The sequence below is a fragment of the Vulpes vulpes genome, chromosome 2, assembly GCF_048418805.1.
Source record: "Vulpes vulpes isolate BD-2025 chromosome 2, VulVul3, whole genome shotgun sequence".
NCBI lineage: Eukaryota > Metazoa > Chordata > Mammalia > Carnivora > Canidae > Vulpes > Vulpes vulpes.
Window position 1 is genome coordinate 24,923,512 of NC_132781.1, and position 12,603 is coordinate 24,936,114.

A 12,603-nucleotide genomic window follows, 5' to 3' on the forward strand; every position below is an offset into this window, starting at 1 on the left:
TTTTAAGCTTCTGTGAAAAGGGTACCAACAGGCTTGTGGAAATTGGAGAGCCTACCAATCAGTTTCACTTGTCTTAGCTAGTCAACAAGAGTGTCCTGGCACTTACCTTGAGATGGAGAGGAAGGCGACAGAGCATTAGTTTGAGCAATCTGGACCCTTGGCTTCTTGCTCTAACTTTCCTTGTGCTTTTGAAAGGGGGCAGAGTGGATTGTGGCACCCTTCATGAACTAGGTTTGGTTCTTCCATCCAGATAAGAAAGCAATTCCATTTTCTTCCCTCTCACCCTCCCACACCCACCTCCTGCTCCCAAGGAACTGAACAAATGGAAATGACTCTCAAGCAGTCAACCAGCTGGTCACCATAGAGACTTTTACAAACACTTCTGTGGGGAGCCCGGTGGCTCAGCGGTTTAGCACCACCTTAGGTCCTGGACCTGGGATCCAGTCCCACATTGGGCTCCCTGCGTGGAGCCTGCTTCTCCCTCTGCCTGTGTCTCTGCCTCTCTCTCTCTCTCTCATAAATAAAATCTTTAAAAAAACAAAAAACCCACAAAAACTTCTGAATGATGTAAAACACGATATCATGAATAAGGTTGAGTCAAACTTCCTTCTGAGGTTTTCCCTGATGTGATGAGAGTTAGTTATGCCCTAGACTAACTGTATTGTCCTGGTCACTGCTCCTTGTCTTTATTTCAGCCCTTTGATAAAATGAAACTATACACCGCCACCTCCTGTATCACCATTTCAAGGAGATGTCTCTTGGACCCCAGCTTTTTTTGCCCCTTAAGAATCAAATGTGATGGGACGCCTGGGTGGCTCAGCAGTTGTCTGCCTTTGGCTCAGGGTGTGATCCTGGAGTCTCAAGATCAAATCCCATATCAGGGTCCCTGCAGGAAGCCTACTTCTCCTGCCTATGTCTCTGCCTATCTCTGTGTCTCTCATGAATAAATAAAATCTAAAAAAATAATAATAAAGGGATGCCTAGATGGCTCAGTGGTTGAGCATCTACCTTCAGCTCAGGGTGTGATCCCGGGATCTGGGATCAAGTCCCACATCGGGCTCCTTGCAGGGAGCCCGCTTCTCCCTTTGCCTCTGTCTCTGTCTCTTATGAATAAGTAAATAGAATATTTTTAAAAATAATCTTTAAAAAGAAAACAGATGCGACATTAAGGCTAACTGTAGCACAGACGTGTAATGAAGAGATAGTACCACCATTTTCCTGGCAGATCCTCTTCCTTTCTGCAGAATTTCTGCTGCTCCCCAATTTGTTCTGGTGAAGAAGTTCAGTTTCATTTATTTTGTACTAGTCAGCTCTTAATTAAGCACATGAATGGAGAAGAGCAGTGGCGCACATAATCCAAATCAGTGAATACCATTTTCTGGTGAATTACCCACCCCCTTTGCCCCTGTTACCCTGAGGGTTACCATGATTATCAACAGCAGCAGGAGCCCTTCACCGGCTTGGTAAAAAACCGATGTGTTAATGATCCTTTATGCTGGATGTAAAACAAAGCATCTTTAACCACTGTTCATTATCCCCAGCTGCTCTTACCAAGGCTTTGAAGGGGAAATTCTCCAGGCAGCTCCTACTGAAAGGAAACAATCATTCTTATATAATCCATTTCTCACCCCAGCCTTTCCCCTCTAACCTCCTTGTACCCACACGTTACGGCTTTAAAATACCTGCAAAAAGGAGCAGGAAGTTATGGGAGCAAACAGTATTTATGCCTAAATTGGATTTTAGAATCTTTGTACTTAACTATGGCAACAAGTTTTCCTTCCTAATTCACTTCTGGTCTAATATTAAAATGGTTGCATTACTTAGCACACTTAAGTGATGGGTGGTGGGGAAAAGTCACCTGGCACACGTGTGCGTGTGAGAGAGTGGTGAGAGAGAGCGAATTAAAATCAGTAAAGTGAGGGATTCCTGGGTGGCTCAGGGGTTGAGTGCCTGCATTCGGCCCAGGGCGTGATCCTGGAGACCCAGGATCAAATCCTGCGTCGGGCTCACTGCATGGAGCCTGCTTCTCCCTCTGCCTATGTCTCTGCCTCTCTCTCTCTCTCTCTCTCATGAATAAATAAAATCTTGAAAATAAAATCAGTAAAGTGAAAAAAATAAAGTGTGAGTTGGCAAAGTATTATGTAAACCTAGTCCCCCCCCCCCCCCAACACCTGTGGCTTCAGCCCTTTTCCCTGGTCTTGCTAAAACACAGGATGAAATGAAACTGCCTTGATGTTTAAATATCTTTCCCCTATGATTTTGGTGATTTTCTGCAGTGGCAGTGGATTGCACAGAGCTAAGCTCTAACCTGGTCTCCTAGCAACAAATGGTAATGAGATGACAGGCCCTGGGCTGAGAGATGGCAGGCCGTCACCTAGGAAAAAAGCAAAATGGTTTATACATGGGGATCTGACCCAGAGACACTCAACTAATTGCCCTAAGGTGTAACCAACAACGAGCCACAAACTCTGGAGAAGTTATGCAAGCCCCAGCACTCTCACTTGCTCTCATGTAAATATAAATATAATGTCTCTACATGCATGTAGGGTTTCATGTGACTGTGTTCCTACATCCCATGTCTACTCTCAGTAATCTCTGTAGCAGGCAGCTATGAACTCCCATCTTTATAGATGAATAAGTTGAAACATGGAGAAATAACTTGCCCTAAAAGTAGAAACGACCCAAATTCCCATCAGTTGAGGAATGGGTAAATAAAATATGGTATATCTAGAGGATAAGAGATTACTTGCCAAGAAAAGGGATTGAGGGGTGTCTGCCAGTCAATGGAGCATGTGATTCTTGATCTTGGGGTTGTGACTTTGAGACCCACACTGAGCGTAGAGATTACTTAAGATTTTTTTTTTTAAAGGAGAGGCACCTTTAAAAAAAGGGTGGCTCAATTGGTTAAGCATCCAACTCTGATCTTAGTGTTGTGAGTTCAAGCCCCATTTTGGGCTCCCTGCTGGGCATGGAGTGTACTTAACAAAAAAGAAATTGAGTACTAATATGTCACAACATGGAAGGACCTTGAAGACATGCTAAGCGGAAGAAGCCCATCACAAAAGATCAGATAGTATATGATTCCATTTATATGAAATATCCAAGATAGGCAAATCTGTAGAAACAAAATAGAGGAGTGTTTTCCTAAGGCTGAGGGTTGGGGGAAATTGGAGAGTCAAAGCTCGTGGGTATGGAGTGTCTCTTGAGGATAAAGAAAATGTTCTAAAATTTATCATGGAGATGGTTGCACGACTCCATATACTACAAGATATTACACACTTTATTTTTTTTATTACACACTTTAAATGAATGAATTGTACACTATATGAATCCTATCTCAAGTTGTATTTTTAAAAGGTTAAAAAACTTGCTAAGGTCATCCATTGACTCACGGCAGTGTCTTACATACAGACACAGAGCTGGGTCCACATTATTGAACTTGGTTAGCATATACTTTAGTACAACCCACTGGTAGCCACAACAGCGTTGGGTTCTCCCCCTATCGGGCTGGAAGCAGGCAGCAGCTTCAGTTGTGATGGAATCAAGACAAACAGGGTCGGGGCAATTATTAGTAGTTCACCATTTGGCCAGCAGCATTAGTGGTCTCTGAGAATATCTATTCTGTAGAGATAAATGTACCCAATAAAGTTAGGGGAGAGAGTCACCAGCCACAAATTTCAGATAATCATATTAAGGTATCCAGCCTGCTCTGCCTAATGTTATTATTTTCTCCCTGTGGAAAGAAAGAATATGACACTCTGGGGACTCCGTTTATTGTTTACTCAGTCAATCAACATTTATTGAGCACCCACAGTGTGCAGAACTAGCCTGGGCCAGGATTTTAAAAAATAGAAAAGTTCTTCCCTTGAGGTATCTACAAGATTAATGAAGACATTCTCTCTGCCCTCGGGGAACTCTTAAACTGCTGGGGGAGTCTCAGGCTTCAGGGGACTCCTAATCTGATGGGAAAAAGAGCCACCCAAAAAAGCAATCTGAAGATACAAAGATAAGGAAAGTTGTCTCATACACTGAGGACACAAGGGCTGTGGGACCCAGGTGTTAACAAAGGTGTGGTAAGGGCGCCTGGGTGACTCAGTGGTGGAGTGTCTGCCTTCTGCTCAGGTCATGATCCCAACCCGGGATCTGGGGATGAATCCTGCACCTGGCTCCCCACAAGGAGCCTGCCTCTCCCTCTGCCTGTGTCTCTGCCTCTCTCTGTGTGTCTCTCATGAATAAATAAAATCTTTGGGGGAAAAAAAGGTGTGATAAAAGCCCAAGTCAATGATGCCTTACAAGACTGCTTTTGAAGAGGTTGAGGGAGAGAAATGGCAGGCAAAAATGGGATTGTATTGAGGGTCTCTACCAAGGGAGAGGGAGCAGGGGCCCAGAATGCAAATAACTTTTAAGCCGAAGTACTAGAATATAAAAAGAGGGGACTGAGAGCCCCATTCCAGAGGCCTCTGTGCTGTCCCCACTGAAGCCTTCCCTCTTGCTTTCATGGTTAAAACAAAGCCACAGTTCAGAAGGAGAACTACACACACACTGTACCGACGTATTTGCTTGGCTTCTGTACTGTCCTAGTGACATAAAAAATGTAACCATTAGGGGAAAGTGAGTGAAGTGGACAGGAGACATCTTTCTACCATCTCTGCAACTTTCTGTGAATGCAAAATTAAAAGGTTTTTTTTTTTCTTTTAAGAAAGGAAAAAGAAACCAGTTTCTGTCCCGAAAGACTATAATCTAGGTGAATCACATCTAATACACTCGTTTGAGCACAAGGGACAGGAGTGAGGGTGGGGAAGCATGGTGGTTATCAGGATGTAAGAGCGTCTGGGATCCCCAGGCTTCAGGACTCCCAGCATTCCGGCCTGGAGCTCTGGGTGGCGCAGAAACATCCCTTGTGCTGTGTCCTCCTGCTGCTTTGCGTCTGATTCCGTGCTTCTCTTTTCTGCTATAGGCCTACTCTGCCTCCTGGATCATGTGATGTAAAATGGTTGCTGCCTATAGCTCTGGGTTTTTTGTTTTTTGTTTTAAGAGTTTATTCATTTACTCATTAGAGACACAGAAAGGCAGAGACATAGGCAGAGGGAAAAGCAGGCTCCCTGCGAAGAGCCTGATGGGGGACTGGATCACAGGACCCTGAGATCACGCCCTGAGCCAAAGGCAGAAACTCAATCACTGAGCCACCCAGGTGCCCCCAGTAGCTCTGGGGGTTTTTTTGTTTTGTTTTGTTTTTGTTTTTTTTAAGATTTTATTTATTCATAGAGACACAGAGAGAGACAGGATCACACCCCGGGCTGCAGGTGGTGCTAAACCACTGTGCCACTGGGGCTGCCCTAGCTCTGGGTTTTTAAGCTACTGTTTAAAAAAAATAGATTTGAATGAATAGGAATCTTAGTTCACTTCAAGATTCTCTGAGGGAGGAGCTCAGTTTCCCCGCTATGGTGAACCAGTGCTCACTCCTTGTTCATCTGTGACAGAAGGAGTGGGTACGGGATCCCTGGGTGGCGCAGCAGTTTAGTGCCTGCCTTTGGCCCAGGGCGCGATCCTGGAGACCCGGGATCCAATCCCACGTCGGGCTCCCGGTACATGGAGCCTGCTTCTCCCTCTCTCTCTCTCTCTCTCTCTGTGACTATCATAAATAAATAAAAAAAGGAGTGGGTACAGTACCCCCGCCGAACCCCACCATCATGGCTACTCTAACTCACTGTGAGGATGGGGAGAGAAAGAATAGGTGTGAGCCGAGCATATAACAATTGTAACAATGTGTAATATGCTGAGGGTGGGAAGGTGTGATTTGAATCAAATAGTGAAAGATGAGAGTCCCATAGGTGGAAGAAAATTGGGGAGGGATGCAGTAAAAAGACCCAGGATGGAGGGATGCTTGCCTGGGTGGCCCATTTGGTTAAGCATCCAACTCTTGGTTTCGGCTCAGGTCGTGATCTCAGGATCGTGAGATCAAGTCCCACGTTGGTCTCTAAACTCAGTGCAGACTTCGCTTGGATTCTTCTTCTCCCTCTGCCCTTCCCCCCTCACTCTCTCTCAAATAAATATTTTAAAAAGAAAAAGACACATGATGAAATATTAGCAATAAAAAGGAAGAAACCTGATCCATGCAATAACTTGACTGAAGTCTCCAGGGAATTATGCTAAATTTGCAAAAGTCACCCATTGACTCACAGTAGAATGTCTCACATACAGAAACAGAGCTGGGTCCACATTATTGAACTTGGTTATTTATACAGGAGGCCGTGGGAGAAATGTTTCAGCAAAGGGCTGGGTTGGGGCTGAAAGTCATTGTTGACATAGGGTGGAGAAGAGGGACAGGATAAGTTGAGGACAGACTCTGAATAAGATCAACTTAAAGGGTTGGCCGGCCATCCAAGAAGGGAAGAAAAGCCAGGAGAGAAGCAACTGAAAGTCAAGAAAACAGCTTCAGGAAAGGGGTTCAATCTGTAGTGTCAAATATTAGGAAGGTAGGGCTGGAAAGAGACCCTTTGATTTTAGGAATTGAGCAGACAAGCAGGGGGCATCTGAGTGGTTCAGTTGGGTAAGCATCTGCCTTCAGCTCAGGTCGTGATCCCAGGGTCCTGGGATGAGCCCCGAATTGGGCTCCCTGCTAGCTGAGAGCCTGCTTCTCCCTCCCCCTCTGTTGCTCCCCCTGCTTTTGCTCTCTCTCTCTCTCTCTCTCTCTCTCTGTCAAAATCTTTTTTTGAAAAAAAAAAAAAATCTTTGGGGAGCCCCGGTGGCGCAGCAGTTTAGCGCCGCCTGCAGCCCGGGGCGTGATCCTGGGGACCCTGGGTCGAGTCCCACGTGGGACTCTCTGTATGATGCCTGCTTCTCCTTCTGCCTGTGTCTCTGCCTCTCTCTATATATGAATAAATAAATAAAATCTTTTTAAAAAATCTTTTTTTTGGTATTATATTCTTTTAGTTTATTCTTTTTTTAAAATTTGTGTATTTTTTTTTTACTGGGGTTCAATTTGCCAACATAAAAAGACATGCAAATGCACCTACTTTCTCCCTTTTTCCAAACCAATACATACTCATTAAAGAACACTTGAAATGCATGAAGTGGAGAGAAAAAAGTCGAGTATAGTTCTAGCAAGCAAACACAATCACTACCAACATTTCCATGGCGGTGGGGGGAGGTTCCCTACGGGCTTAAAACAAAGACCAGTTTCTTTAGACCAGTTTCTTTAGATGCGTAAGTACAGGTAAGGTGCCTGCCTTGATTCCCAGCTGGAGCCTCTTTCTCCAAGTCCTCCCTGAGGGGCTGAGGCTCCCCTGGGGAAGCCTGTGGGAGTATGGCCCTGTGGACCTGGGGTGCTTTCCTGCCCCTCCGCCCGCCCACGGAAGCTGCTGCACCGGTTTGGCCTGCACAAACACCAGGCGCTCTTCCCTGCGTCAATATTTCACATCCTTTGTCATCCATCTTCAACATCTGCTCCCTGAGAGGTTGTCCTCTGCCTTAACACCTCCGACCAGCTCAGGGTCTGTGCCCCAAAAAGAGATTCTCTACAAAGACCCCAGTACTCATCATTATCATATTATTTAAATCCAACACAAATTGAGTGTTTACGTCAGTGCTGTTGTTACCACTTTCTACAGAGGAGGGAACCGAGGCTTGGTGAGGTTGAGAAAGGTGCTGGGGCCGCAGCAGGCAGGGTGCAGCAGGGTTTACGTTTGTAACACTACTGTTTGGGGAAACAGCCAATCCCATTGTGGGAGAGTGGGAGGGGTGGGTGTGGAGCAGAGCCTGACTTCCTCACACCCAGCCATTCTGTCCTCTGCAATTAAATTCATAGTCCAGGAAAGTCCCTGCAAGTGACAATGACCCTGAAACTTTCCTGACGATAAGAACTACTTAGCGTCATCACTTGCCACCCCATCCAGTAACCCTTTCTTTGCCAGCCTACCTTCAAGTCAAGACAAATCCTCTTTTTTTTTTTTTTTTTTTAAGATTTTATTTATTTATTTGATAGAGCACAAGTAGGGGGAGTGGCAGGCAGAGGGAGAAAGAGAGAGAAGCAAACTCCTCACTGAGCAGGAGCCCGATACGGGACTCGATCCCAGAATCCTGAGATCATGACTTGAGCTGAAGGCTTAACCAACTAAGCCACCCAGGCTACCCAGGACAAATCCTTCTAAAGCCGCCCAGATCCAGGTCCATCCCCATCATCGCCACCACGGGGACTCATCCCTGCCACCCCACGCAGACCCTCCTCCCACAACTCAGCCTCCCCACTCAGCCGGAGAGAAGCAATGGTCACGGTCACTGTTAAGCAGTAGGGAGATTTAAGGCAGGATCTCGGGAGTACTTGTAAAACAGAAATGGACCCGGGTCCAGAAACTGCTATAAATGGGCATCTTGGCAATGCAGGCCCTCATCTCCTGCTTGTAAACCCGGGGGCACAGCCAAACAGAGCATTTGTTTATCAACTGCCATGGATTCAGGAAGCCAAACAGCCACGCCCATCACCATCAGGGCAAGTCCTCCAGTCCCCTGCCTCCAGAAATGACCACCCCTGAGATGAAACGCGCCCTTGGGAAGAACCCAGCAGCTTTTACAATTTGCTCTGGGCTTCACACCCTTTGTCGTGGCAAAATTCTTCCTGTAGCCAACTTCAGTCTCTGTTAATGTAACTTGAGCAATGGGATTGGTTGTTTTGTTGTTGTTGTTCCCCATCAACTATATAATATCTACTTTTTAAAAATTATTTTTTTAAGATTTTATTTATTTATTCTTGAGAGACGCAGAGAGAGAGGCAGTGACACAGGCAGAGGGAGAAGCAGGCTCCATGCAGGGAGCCCAACGGGGGACTCGATCCTGGGTCTCCAAGATCACGCCCCAGGCCAAAGGTGGCGCTAAACTGCTGAGCCACTGGGGCTGCCCATATTGGGTCATTTTAATCCCCATAACAAGCCATTAATCATTAATGTATGAACAATTAGTGATTAAAGATATCATTAATATACCCATTTTACAGATGGCACATCAAGGCAGAGAGAGGTTCAGTAAATTGCCTACAGTCATACAGTAACAGAATTGGGATCTGCGTTCAGACAGTCCACAACATCAGACTGCATGTGCTTAGTTATGAATGCTCTGTGTCTCCCTACAGTTTTCATCCCCATAAACCTGCCATTATTCTCCTTTGAGCCAGGAAACCTACAACTGGTACCAAAGAACTTGAATAGAGGGACGCCTGGATAGCTCAGTGGTTGAGCATCTACCTTTGGCTCAGGTCATGATCCTGGGGTCCTGGGATTGAGTCTCTCACCGGGCTCCCCCTGCAGGGAGCCTGCTTCCCCCTCTGCCTACGTCTCTGCCTCTCTCTGTGTGCCTCTCATGAATAAGTAAATAAAATCTTTTTAAAAAAAATAACTTGAATAGATGTATTAGGGGCCAGAGCCAAGGACAGTTTCCTTCCCACCGCTTAATTCCATCTCTGACCATGTCCACACCAGCCATCTCCCCTGTACGGTCCTGTCTTGCTCTCCATCCTTCTTAACAGAGTGGTCCCTGACTCTCCCTGGAAGACTATGGTAGACATTCAGGAAAGCTCCAGCAGGCAGACCAGCAGCCCCAGACACAAGGGAAAAAGGAACCCCTATTTCAGACCAGACTTTGTGTTCAGGATGGAATGGCCATAGACAAAGGAGCCCCTGTTTCAAAGTGGCTGTATTTGCTAATAAAAAAAAAATACTTTGACAAAACACACTGTGAGGGAGGCGTTATTTGCTCAGTAACTGGGAACTCAGCATCGAATTCCTTCTGAGAAAATAGCAGAGGAAAACATCACATGTCCCCTGTGCTTGGGGAATCCTTCTCTTTTTTTTTTTAAAGATTTTATTTATTTACTCATGAGAGACACAGAGAGAGGCAGAGACATAGGCAGAGGGAGAAGCAGGCTCCCAGTGGGGAGCCCAATGAGGGACTCGATCCCAGGACCCTGCAATCACGAATGAGCCAAAGGCAGATGCTCAACTACTGAGCCACTCAGGTACTCCAGGGGGTGTCCTTCCTTATCCCAGCTCCCTCATATACCTCACAAACCCCTACATCTCTGCACTACTGGGTCTGTCACTGGCCCCAAGATTTGACAAGCCCACACCTTGGGTCCCCATAGAGTAGGCAGGCTAGTAGAGTATCGTGGTCCAGAGGCCAAACCCTGGATCCGGACCACTTGGCAACAACCTTAGGCAAATCCCTTACCCTTGCTTGGCCTCGGTGTCTCCATTTGGCAATGATAATTATAGTCTCTGCTTCAGCTAGGTGAGTTAAAACACGTAAAGGATTTAGAACGGCATCTGACACGTTGATTATAAGCCCTTGATTAATGTTCCACTCTGCCACTTAAAAGAATAGCCCCATGAAATTGAGTAGGCCTCTTTGAGAGAGAGTACGAGGTAGTGATCAAGAACACTGGTTTGGGATGCCTGCGTAGTTCAGTGGTTGAGCATCTGCCTTCGGCTCAGGTTGTGATCCCAGGGTTCTGGGATCGAGCCCCACATCAGGTGCCCGCAAGGAGCCTGCTTCTCCATCTGCCTATGTCTCTGCCTCTCTATCTGTGTCTCTCATGAATAAATTTTAAAAATCTTTGAAACAACAACACTAGTTTGAGGTCAGACAGCCTTGCCCTTGAATCCTGACTTTCAACAGCCTCCTTAAGCTCTCTGAACTTAAGTTTCCCTGTCTGGAACATGATCCTAATAACATCTACCTCTCATTAGTGCCTTTGAGAGGATTAAATGAGACGTGTATCAGGGACTTAGCGCAGGCTCTGGTTGGAAGGGAGCACTCAACAAGCGGCTCTTGTGACCATAACTAACTCTCTGATCTTCAGTCCCTTCCTGTGTCAAATGGAAACAGTAATAGTGCAAGAATTAGGTAAGGCCTGGAGGACCAGCCCTGGGGTTGCCTTTTCCCTCTCTCCTGCTCTTTTAGGATGCTCCACCTGCTGCCTGTGGGATGCTGACTCACCTGTCAAGGCACACTCAAAATGCTGCCTCTTCCCTGAAGCCTCCCTTGGGTGGTTCAGACTTAAATTCAGACTCAGTTGTATTCTTTTTTTTTTTTTTTTTTTTTTTTAGATTTTATTTATTTATTCACGAGAGACACAGAGAAAGGCAGAGACACAGGCAGAGGGAGAAGCAGGCTCCCAGTGGGGAGCCCTCTGGGGGTCTGGATCCCAAGACCCCAGGATCACGACCTGAGCCAAAGGCAGATGGTCAACCACTGAGCCACCCCAGTGCCCCTCACTCGATTGTATTCTTTCCTTCTGTTCATGTCACCCCGTGGAGTCCCAGGGGACAGCATCTCTTCCGATCCCGCAGCTCCCCGGTGTAGGAAGTAAATAAATATTCCCCTCTTCCATTCTATCTCAAGATCACAAAAATATGGTTGAGGGCAGCCTTTGCTACTGACCCTTATTTCACTGGGTTTGGCTCCTGAGCCCTTAGCAGGAAGAGGGCGCCCTGAACCTGCAGCCTTGGACCCAGCCATTCTGTGCCTGAGCCCAAAAGCAGCACCCAGAGCCCTCTGGCGGGGAGTCTGGGCTTCCACAGAACACTCCTTTGGGTTTACTCCCTCCCAGGGCCTTTCCAAAGGCATCCTGGGCCCTTGACAGTATAGGAGTGCCCGCATCATGTCAAAAACATCAAGATGCACTCATATCCCCCATGAAATGTGATTTTTTTTTATGATAGTCACACACAGAGAGAGAGGGGGGGGGCTGCAGAGACATAGGCAGAGGGAGAAGCAGGCTCCATGCGCTGGGAGCCCGACGTGGGACTCGATCCCGGGTCTCCAGGATAGTGCCCTGGGCCAAAGGCAGGCGCTAAACCGCTGCGCCACCCAGGGATCCCTGAAATGTGATTTATATACAAACTATGTACAAGTGGAGTTGCAGTTGATTGGTTGTTTTGTTTTGTAGCCATTTACTTAAATGTTTATGTTTCCATTTTGCAATCTCTTTTCATTTTGCAACCAGTAACCTTTCAACCAGTCCCTACATGGATTCCAGAGCTTGTCAGCTCCGGAGCCCATTGGACCACACACACACTACCTGTCTGTCCACTCACCCATCTATCTATCTACAGATTTCTCCCCAGTATCCAAAAAGTGAAGGGATCCTGTGAAATCTTATGTAAGCCAAAATGGCACAAAGAGGCAATTACCATTAATTCATATGGAAAATTAGTTCAGGCCTTTCTGTTACCTTAGGACAGTTCTCATGAATTAATGCACAAAATAAATGAAGATAAAGCTCAGATTAAAACAAAACAAAACAAAAAAACAAAAACAAAAAAAAACCTGGGCAGCCCAGGGGTGCCCAGCGGTTTAGCGCCGCCTTCAGCCCAAGGTGTGATCCTGGAGACCCGGGATGGAGTCCCACATTGGGCTTCCTGCATGGAACCTGCTTCTCCTTCTGCCTGTGTCTCTGCCTCTCTCTCTCTCTCTCTCTCTCTCTCTCTCTCTCTCTGTGCGTCTCATGAATAAATAAATAAAATCTTTAAAAAAAAAAAAAAAAAAAAAAGCTTACCGACAGTGCAGAGCTGTGGACAATTGGTGCTGAGATGCTGAGTGTGGTTGGGAGGG